This window comes from Columba livia, chromosome 21 (genome assembly GCF_036013475.1).
Source record: "Columba livia isolate bColLiv1 breed racing homer chromosome 21, bColLiv1.pat.W.v2, whole genome shotgun sequence".
In the NCBI taxonomy this organism is placed as follows: domain Eukaryota; kingdom Metazoa; phylum Chordata; class Aves; order Columbiformes; family Columbidae; genus Columba; species Columba livia.
The window spans coordinates 3,014,957-3,022,712 of NC_088622.1; the positions used below are offsets into that span (position 1 = coordinate 3,014,957).

The 7,756-nt window shown below is 47.5% G+C and overlaps 1 protein-coding gene across 4 annotated transcripts in view; it reads right to left on the reverse strand.

Annotated features, from left to right (window-relative positions):
• The window catches only part of RERE (arginine-glutamic acid dipeptide repeats), a 166,211-nt gene extending 161,756 nt beyond the window's left edge, over nt 1–4,455 (reverse strand). For 3 of the 4 annotated variants that reach the window (XM_065037952.1, XM_065037950.1, XM_065037946.1), the window contains exon 1: nt 4,111–4,454. The gene's annotated coding sequence lies outside the window, so the exon portion shown is untranslated. Of the gene's footprint in view, nt 1–4,110 lie in introns of all 4 variants that reach the window. The other variant, XM_065037951.1, reaches the window with a different exon arrangement.
• Nucleotides 4,456–7,756: the final 3,301 nt, after the last annotated feature.

The window sequence follows — 7,756 nt, forward strand, 5'->3', positions numbered from 1 at the left end:
AAAAGAGCAGTTGGGCACAGCTACCAACACCATAAAAGCTCCTGTGAAATGCTGCTGGTAAACCGAACCAAGAGCACAAAACTGCTCCCTCACACCTCCTATCACTCCACAAAGTGCCTGGATTTTCCTCCTAACAACTTGCTGGAAAAGCCATTTCCAAACTGCATCTAATCACACTCGCCGGCCCCCGATTGCTCCCACCCCAGCAGTGCCAACCCCACACACCTCCCCATTTCCCTCTTGCAATAAACCAACTGTACATCAGTACAGCTTCACTTCAAGCAGCTTTAAAGAAAGCACACTAAATAAACAGGTCTCCAACAAATAGGGGTTTTATTCTGTTCTGGTTCCAAGACAGGTCTTTTTTTTTTTAAATATGCCATATTTTAAGCCTGTTGACTTAAACTGAAGTTCTGAGCTAAAACCAGATACCATGCATCCCTTTAAGTCAAGCAGGATGATTTGTTTAGACTTCACACAAATGAAACAACTGCAATATATTTCCATAGCAAAACCAGAGTGAAAAATAGCTGAACCTTAAAAATAGTTAGTCTAGCCAGGATCCCATCCTGGAAAAAATACCACCTGTACTCATTAGAAAGTTTGAGAGGTTTGGGTTTTTTAAACGTTTAACTCCAACCGCGACCACCCCTTTTAAATTTACATAGTTGCTCACTCATGTCATTCCAGGCCTACATACTGTTTGCCAATTGTCATTATTTTTTAAACTAGAAATTAACTATAATTCAAGCACTGTATTCATATGCCAACAACAGAGCCAACACCTTACTGAGGCTTAGTGTCCTTAAATATGGCACGTAATGAAATCAAAGCTACCCTCAGGCAACCTTAATGTACAAACAGCTCTGCTGAGAGGATCACACGGGTTCTGCTGAGCTGTTATACAGCCCCTAACACGCACTTGCAAAATTCTATATGCTCATTGCACACTTTTTTCCTCCCGCTCCCCAAAGTGAAATAACTTCTTTATGGGCAAAACAACTACCCAGTATGGATAGAACAGAAAGATGCATTTTGTAGCTAAGAGGATAAATTAGCAAACACTGTGTTATAAAAAAAAAAAAAAAGTCAATTATTAAACTGCAATATCAGAATGTCATTTTTCTCACCCAAGCTGTAATCGGCGTTGAGAATTACACACACTGTATCTTTTCACACTTGAGAATGTTGGTGATTATTGGCCTTTTGCTGCAGCGGAGCTGAATCTATACCCACAACTTCTGCACACATACAAAACCCCCGCTAAGGCAAAACCAACCCCTGAATGCAAATACATCACTATTTGTTAATCCAGCTACGTAATTACAGTTGAAGACAGGTCTGGCTCTCCCAGCTCTTTCTGCCTGAGAAATGCTTCCCATTTAGCGAGAGCTTTGACCAGATGGAGAGTCACCCCACAATCACTCCACAGTACAAATTCACATGCCAAAGGAATCACAAAGCCACGGAGAGGCAGCAGAAGTGTTGCTCTGTACCCCTCGGTGAACTCAATCGCAGCATTCATGCAGACAATAGCCTACAAGAATGTCAAAATTACCACTAGCCACCCCAAAGCTACATCAGGAGCAGAAAAATATTTTGAAAGCATCCTCAATCCAGCGGCAATCACCACATTTTACGCAGGTAAGGAAACTGAAGTCATTTAGCCCCATTATACACTGAAATCAGCTAAAGACTCCAAAACAAAACTTAAGAGGCCTCACAGTTCGATTGTGACAGTCCCTGCTGCCTCTTTCCCAAAGGATCTGGCACACCGGCATCTTTCCCTCAACACCCCCATGTTATTTGTACTCCCTCTCGTATACCCCAGGATCACCAGCTTTGGAGCTATCAGCGAGCTGGGATGTTCCCATCGCCCACTAACCCGAACTAGAGCAGCTCAAGCCCTTGCACAGTTTCAGCACATGCCACAGCAGGAGCTGGACTCGGTCCTTAGGGGTCCCTTCCAACTCCAGATATGCTAAGACTCCACAGCCATGGGGGGTTTTGTTTGCTTGTTTGTTTTTACAGATGCCACTGCAAAAACCAGAAATATTAAACAATCATCAAGAAAGGAAGCCACACACGCACCAAAATCAACTTCAAACCTCTGCATGCTTCCTTTTACTTTTGTCACTCAATACATTTATCTGAAGAATTCTCCCCAGCCAGCAGTTTTCCCCGCACACCCTCCAGACCAAACACCCCAAAGCTAAGACACAGATTTGAAGTGATTTCAAGCCAGCTGGGGTTTTCAGCAGGGGGGAGAAGGTAGAACACGAAGCAAAGTTGCGAGGGGTTCACCGGAGTGAACTTCCCCGGCTCACCTCGTGTGCTCCCTCTCTCTTTACATCTTCACTCCCAGCCAGACAGAGCAGCACCGGGAGGGGAGGAGGAAAGAACACGCACAATGTTTTGGCGCCCTTTAGCTTCCGATTCACTGTTTTGCTTTTTTTTTTTCTGCAAGGTTACCAAAAGGCCATTCTGGGGAAGGAGGAAAGAGGCAGAAAATGATGCCCGTTCTCTACCCTTTCACTTCTGGAAAGAAACAGACGCGGTGTTTGAGAGCGCGGTCCCAAACGCAGCGGAGTGTACGGCCAAGAACAATGAGCTCCCAGCCTGGGCATTGTGTGCATCCACCTCCGCTTCCCTCCAGACCCAGCAACCAACACAACAAACCTCCAAAATCGCTCTTCATCCAAACCAGGTCACTGAAATCAACCCCCCGTTCATAGTTCATGGTGCAAACTCAAGGAGGAAAAACCAAGATAACATATATTTACTAGAAGTGCCTTTATTGTTATAGAAACGCTTCCACCCCTCTTAACCACCATGGATTTCCCAGTTCTAAGGCAGCAGTGTACAAAAAAACCCACAACATATTTGGCCTGTAATACTAGAATTACAACAAAAATATTATACGTTGCACATCAATCGGAAATTTGGCACGTGCCTTTCACAACCAACAGCTATCTATTTTGACACAGTGTTCATTTTTAGCTGGTTAAAATCCATATTTAAGAACAGGCATACTCTTTGAATTATGTCGCTTCTGATTTGTTCCAAGAAAACATTTTTACTAAATACTAACAGTAAGAACTAGCGTCTGAGGCTCCTTATTTCATTTACATTGATACAGAGGCAAAACAATATCTTTGATTTCAATAACTGTTCAATGTAACTCAGGAGTAAACAGACATCAGGCTGCTGACTGCATAAAAACGTTCTGAGCTTCTAATCTCCACCAACATTACTGCTTCGAGGAAAAACTCAGCATAAGAAGTCAGTAAATCAAAATAACTGCAACCAGTGTGTAAAAATAAATCCAAGGGAAGAGACACTTCAACAATGAATCACATTGTTTTCTTCCCAGCAATTTCTTGAACAGCCAGTTTCAGCAATAAAGCCTCTAACGTTGTCTACCTCCTACTACTTTTCTGATGCTGGTCATCCTCACGGTTTAGAAAGAGAAATGGGAGGGGGGAATAAAGGGAAAAATAAACAACACAAACCTCCTATGCTACTGAAAATGTTATGATTCAACTCATTTGCATAAAAATCTTCATTTCACAATGAAACATAATGAAAATAAGTCTTTCTTTCAAACGCCTAAAGCCGATTTCCCCCGTGTGTCCATTTAAGTGAAATATTTCCCCGATCCCACGTTTATTTAAAAGGTCAACAAGTTAAAAAAAAAACCCTGTCCCCGAGAACCCCCTCCTCTGTTGAGCGTTACCCAGACACGACGCTCTCCAGGAAAAAATAAATGAATAAAAATTTAAACCAAAAAAAATATTGAAGAAAAGGCAAACAAACAGACACAGAGACAAAAAGCAGCCCCAGCCCCCCCGCGCCCCCTCCCGCAGCAGCAACACGACCAAGTCCGGAGCCACTTTCCCCGGCCCCGCCCGCAGCCCCGGCCCCCCCGCCCCAGCCCGGCCATTCTTCCCGGGGCTCCCCCCGCCCCTTGTCTCCCGCACTAATTAACACCGACAACAAATCAATAAATCCACCCACACTAGGAGGGAAGGGCCTCACCCCCCCCCCCCACGCACACGCACCACAACAAAACCCCCGACAAGTTTCCCCCCCCGCTCCGCGCCCACCTACCTCCGCCGTTCGCTACACCATCCACGGCGGCTCCGTCGCGCTGCCGGGACAAAGCGGCGGCGGGAGCGGGGGGAGCGGGAGGTGGCGGCGGAGCGGGAGCGGTTCCCCCCTCTTGGCCGGGCGGCGGCGGCGAGCGGCGGGGTCCCCGCGCGGTACCTCAGCAGCGGCAGCTCAGGGGCATCTTAACGGGGAGACAACGAGCGGGGCGGCGACCGGGGCGGGGGACCGCGGGGAGGGGGAAGGAGGAGGAGGAAGAGGAGGGGCGGCGGCGGGCTGGGGGTCCAGGCAGCGAGCGCTGCCTCCGCCTGCCTTCCTGCCTTCCTTCCCTCACGCACGCACGCACCGAACGGGCACCCAGCAACGCAGCCAGGCCGGAGCCACATGCCAGTATCCGGCTTCCCTATTGGAAGAGGGAGGGCACCCCGTGACCCGGCAGGAGGCCGGAACCAATCGGCGAAGTGGATGGAAGTGATTTAAAAGAATAGGGGGAAGGCGGAGGGGGGGCCCGGGCCGCCGCCGGGGAAGGGGCGCTGGGCCCGGGGCACAAAGGCGGCCGGTTCCCGCTCCGGGTGTTCCACAGCCACCCGGCGTGCGCGGGGCGAGACCCCAGACACACACAGACACCTGCGCCCCGGGCTGGTTTAACGATTGAATGTCAAAAGCATCGGGGGCATTGGGTTTATGGCGCCATCCCCCGCTGCTGTGAGAGAAAATAACGGGGAGCGGGAGCCCTGTGATGAGAGGAAACGGCCTCAGGTTGCACCAGGGGAGGTTGAGGTTGGATCTGGGGAACAATTTCTTCCCCAAAGGGCTGTGGGGCATTGGAACAGGCTGCCCAGGGCAGTGCTGGAGTCACCAGCCCTGGAGGGTTAACAGACAGATGAGGTTCTCAGGACATGGGGCAGGGACAGGGCTGGGTTAGCGGTTGGACTCGATCTTGAGGGGCTTTTGCAGCCAAAATGATTCCTTAATTCTCCCACCACCTCCAGCACGGCCCATCCCAGGCCCTGGTAGTGGGAGATGCACAAGCCCTGGTGCAAAGGCAGAGCATCCCTGGTGTTGCTCCACTTCGTTCCTACGCCACCTCACACCCTTCCACCGTACGCCTTCAACGTGCATTTTGCTCACAAGTGTTTCCCCTGAGCTGTCTTCCTTAATAAGTAAACAGTTATCAGCGTTACAAAGAAATGCATTTGAAGTGCATTGGGTGGGAAACAAGGCACAACATTTTACGGCTCTTGTCAGAAGCTTTTGGCCGCGCCATGGCTCCAGAGCATTAGACCTTTCAGGTCCACGCTCCGTATTAGTCACATTAAGCCACAGCCTCGCACAAAAAGTTAAGGACGTACGTAAACGCATTGCCAGGTAAAAAGCTGACGCTGCTTCTTATTGTTCCATGTGGTGAGGAAGTTGTCATAACAGCAGAATTCCAAATTAATGAGTAGTGATTAATAAAATATTCGGTCACTTGGAGATTTTTAAGCTGCTTCATCTCTGAGCTATCACACAGTTAGAAAAGAGACCACGAAGGTACCAGTGCTGAAAATAGAGCAAACACGTTATTTAACATTAACCTCACCTTTCATCCGCAGAGCACAGGCCAGCAAAATAAATCACATGGCTGTGAAGAAATTCACACATTCTTCCCGGGGATCTGAGAAATTTCACGTGGAATTACATCTTGTGTTTGAGAAGGCACTAGGATATGCCAGGACAGATTTTGCCCTCAATTACACTCGTGTAACCCCGACTGTTTGCTGTCTGTGTAAACTGTCTCCATGGCTGATTCGAGTAGTATCACAGGAGATAAGATTGAGGCTGTTAACGTTATTGCCTTCAGCAGAGGGGAGTGGGGACAGTTTCACTGAAGAGAAAGGCACGCACAAGGAGATTTGAGGTCCATACATCAGAGGAATTTAGTTCTTTGCTCTGAACGTACAGCACAAATTCATCCCCAGCATAACTTCAGGGACATCACCGCCAGAGGTTGAGACACGGAGCTGATTGTGTTCTAATAACTAATTTAGATAAGCGTCTGAAAACGCACATCAGTTAAATGTCTGACACAGCCATTTTGGAGGCTACGTTTAAGCTGCCCTTGATAGAGTCTGATTCCATCTCTCCTATTTTCTCTGCTAATTACAATTTCATGTTCCTCGGTCTCTGGATGTACGCATTAAAAACGGTACAAATTGCCACAACGGCGGGTTTGCCTTCAGCTCTCTGCAGCCCCTCTCTCCATGATGGGAAAATTCTCCACGGCAGCTTCTCTCTCCCCCTCTTTCCTCTTCTACAAACCTCCTGGTGCTCACGTCACCACACGAGGATTATAAGCACTAACGCGCAACATCGCGATGTCATCTTTTGTTGTTAAACAAAAATAAGCACGTTCGGGGGGAATTTCCTCCTTTATTGTACAACATAACATCTGTGTGCCCCCTGGAATTCACACAAGTTGAACTGGAAAGCAGGTGATTATTCACAGCCGGTTATAGCAGGCATACCCACAGCTTCGTATCACGCACAAGTGATCCAATTATAAGTTTGCTGCTTAACTAGAGGATTGTTGCAGGAATAGCACTTGAAGCTGCTTTTTTTCTTCTTCTTTTTTAATGCGGCCTGCCCTGTGGACAGCAATAAACAAACCCACCGAGCTTGTCCTCTAATCTTCTACCAGCTAAAGTAGCGCAAGGTTTAGTTAACACAAGAAAGATCAAGGAAGACCTGAATGCCGCAGAGAGATCGTTGCTCCTCTGTCCGGTGGCTGCAGAATTTCATGGTTCGCATCCCAGTGGAGAGAGATTAATGGTGAAAGGACTGGGCACGTTCTACACGCCACATACGTTACGTACATATAGGTTGTCTGTAAGAGATACTAGCGGGTCTCTAACAAGGCACTTTCTGACATCCTTGCAACGTTTCCTGCATCTGTCCCCAGGGCTCCTGGGAGGTGTAAAATTGCCGATGCAGGGAAAGGCTAATTGGCTGAATCTACAAAGGGACTTAAATTCCAACATGTCACATAATGTATCTGCACACAAAATGTTAATCCTCAAAATCCTGTTCCTTACCCCTGGATACTTCCACAGATCTGATGCAGCAACATTTCTGCTGAGTATTCTGGGTCTGAAATGCTGTTTCTGCTGTTGGAAACACCTCTGGCTCGACCAGGGTTGGGGTCACACGAGCGCTCACAACCCCCTGGCACGTCTCTTCTTTTAGTAACTGTCACTTTGCCATCTGAATGAAACAAAAACCTATGAAAACAAACCTAACCAGGAACTATGAAGCAAAAAAAACACCAATATCAATAATTCTGTGAATACCATTTCAACCCAACTAACCAAAATAAGGCAGTTGGTTTTTCTTTTTTTAATTCTACGGTCATGAAATTCCAGACCAGTCCTTGCCGTGACAGATGAGCCGGGTCCTAACCTCAGCAATGCAGTAAAACCTCAGCTCTAATGAAACAGGCAAATGTCAATACAGCGATTAGCTTGGAAGATAATGTTCTGAGAGGCTTTCACAGATGACCTAACTCCACTCACAGAAAAGGATTATATTCTTTCTTTCCCTTTGTAATATGTGAATACCAGCACTTTAGTTGAAAACTATTTGCTTGGGGGGGGTAGGGGGGTCTGTTTTG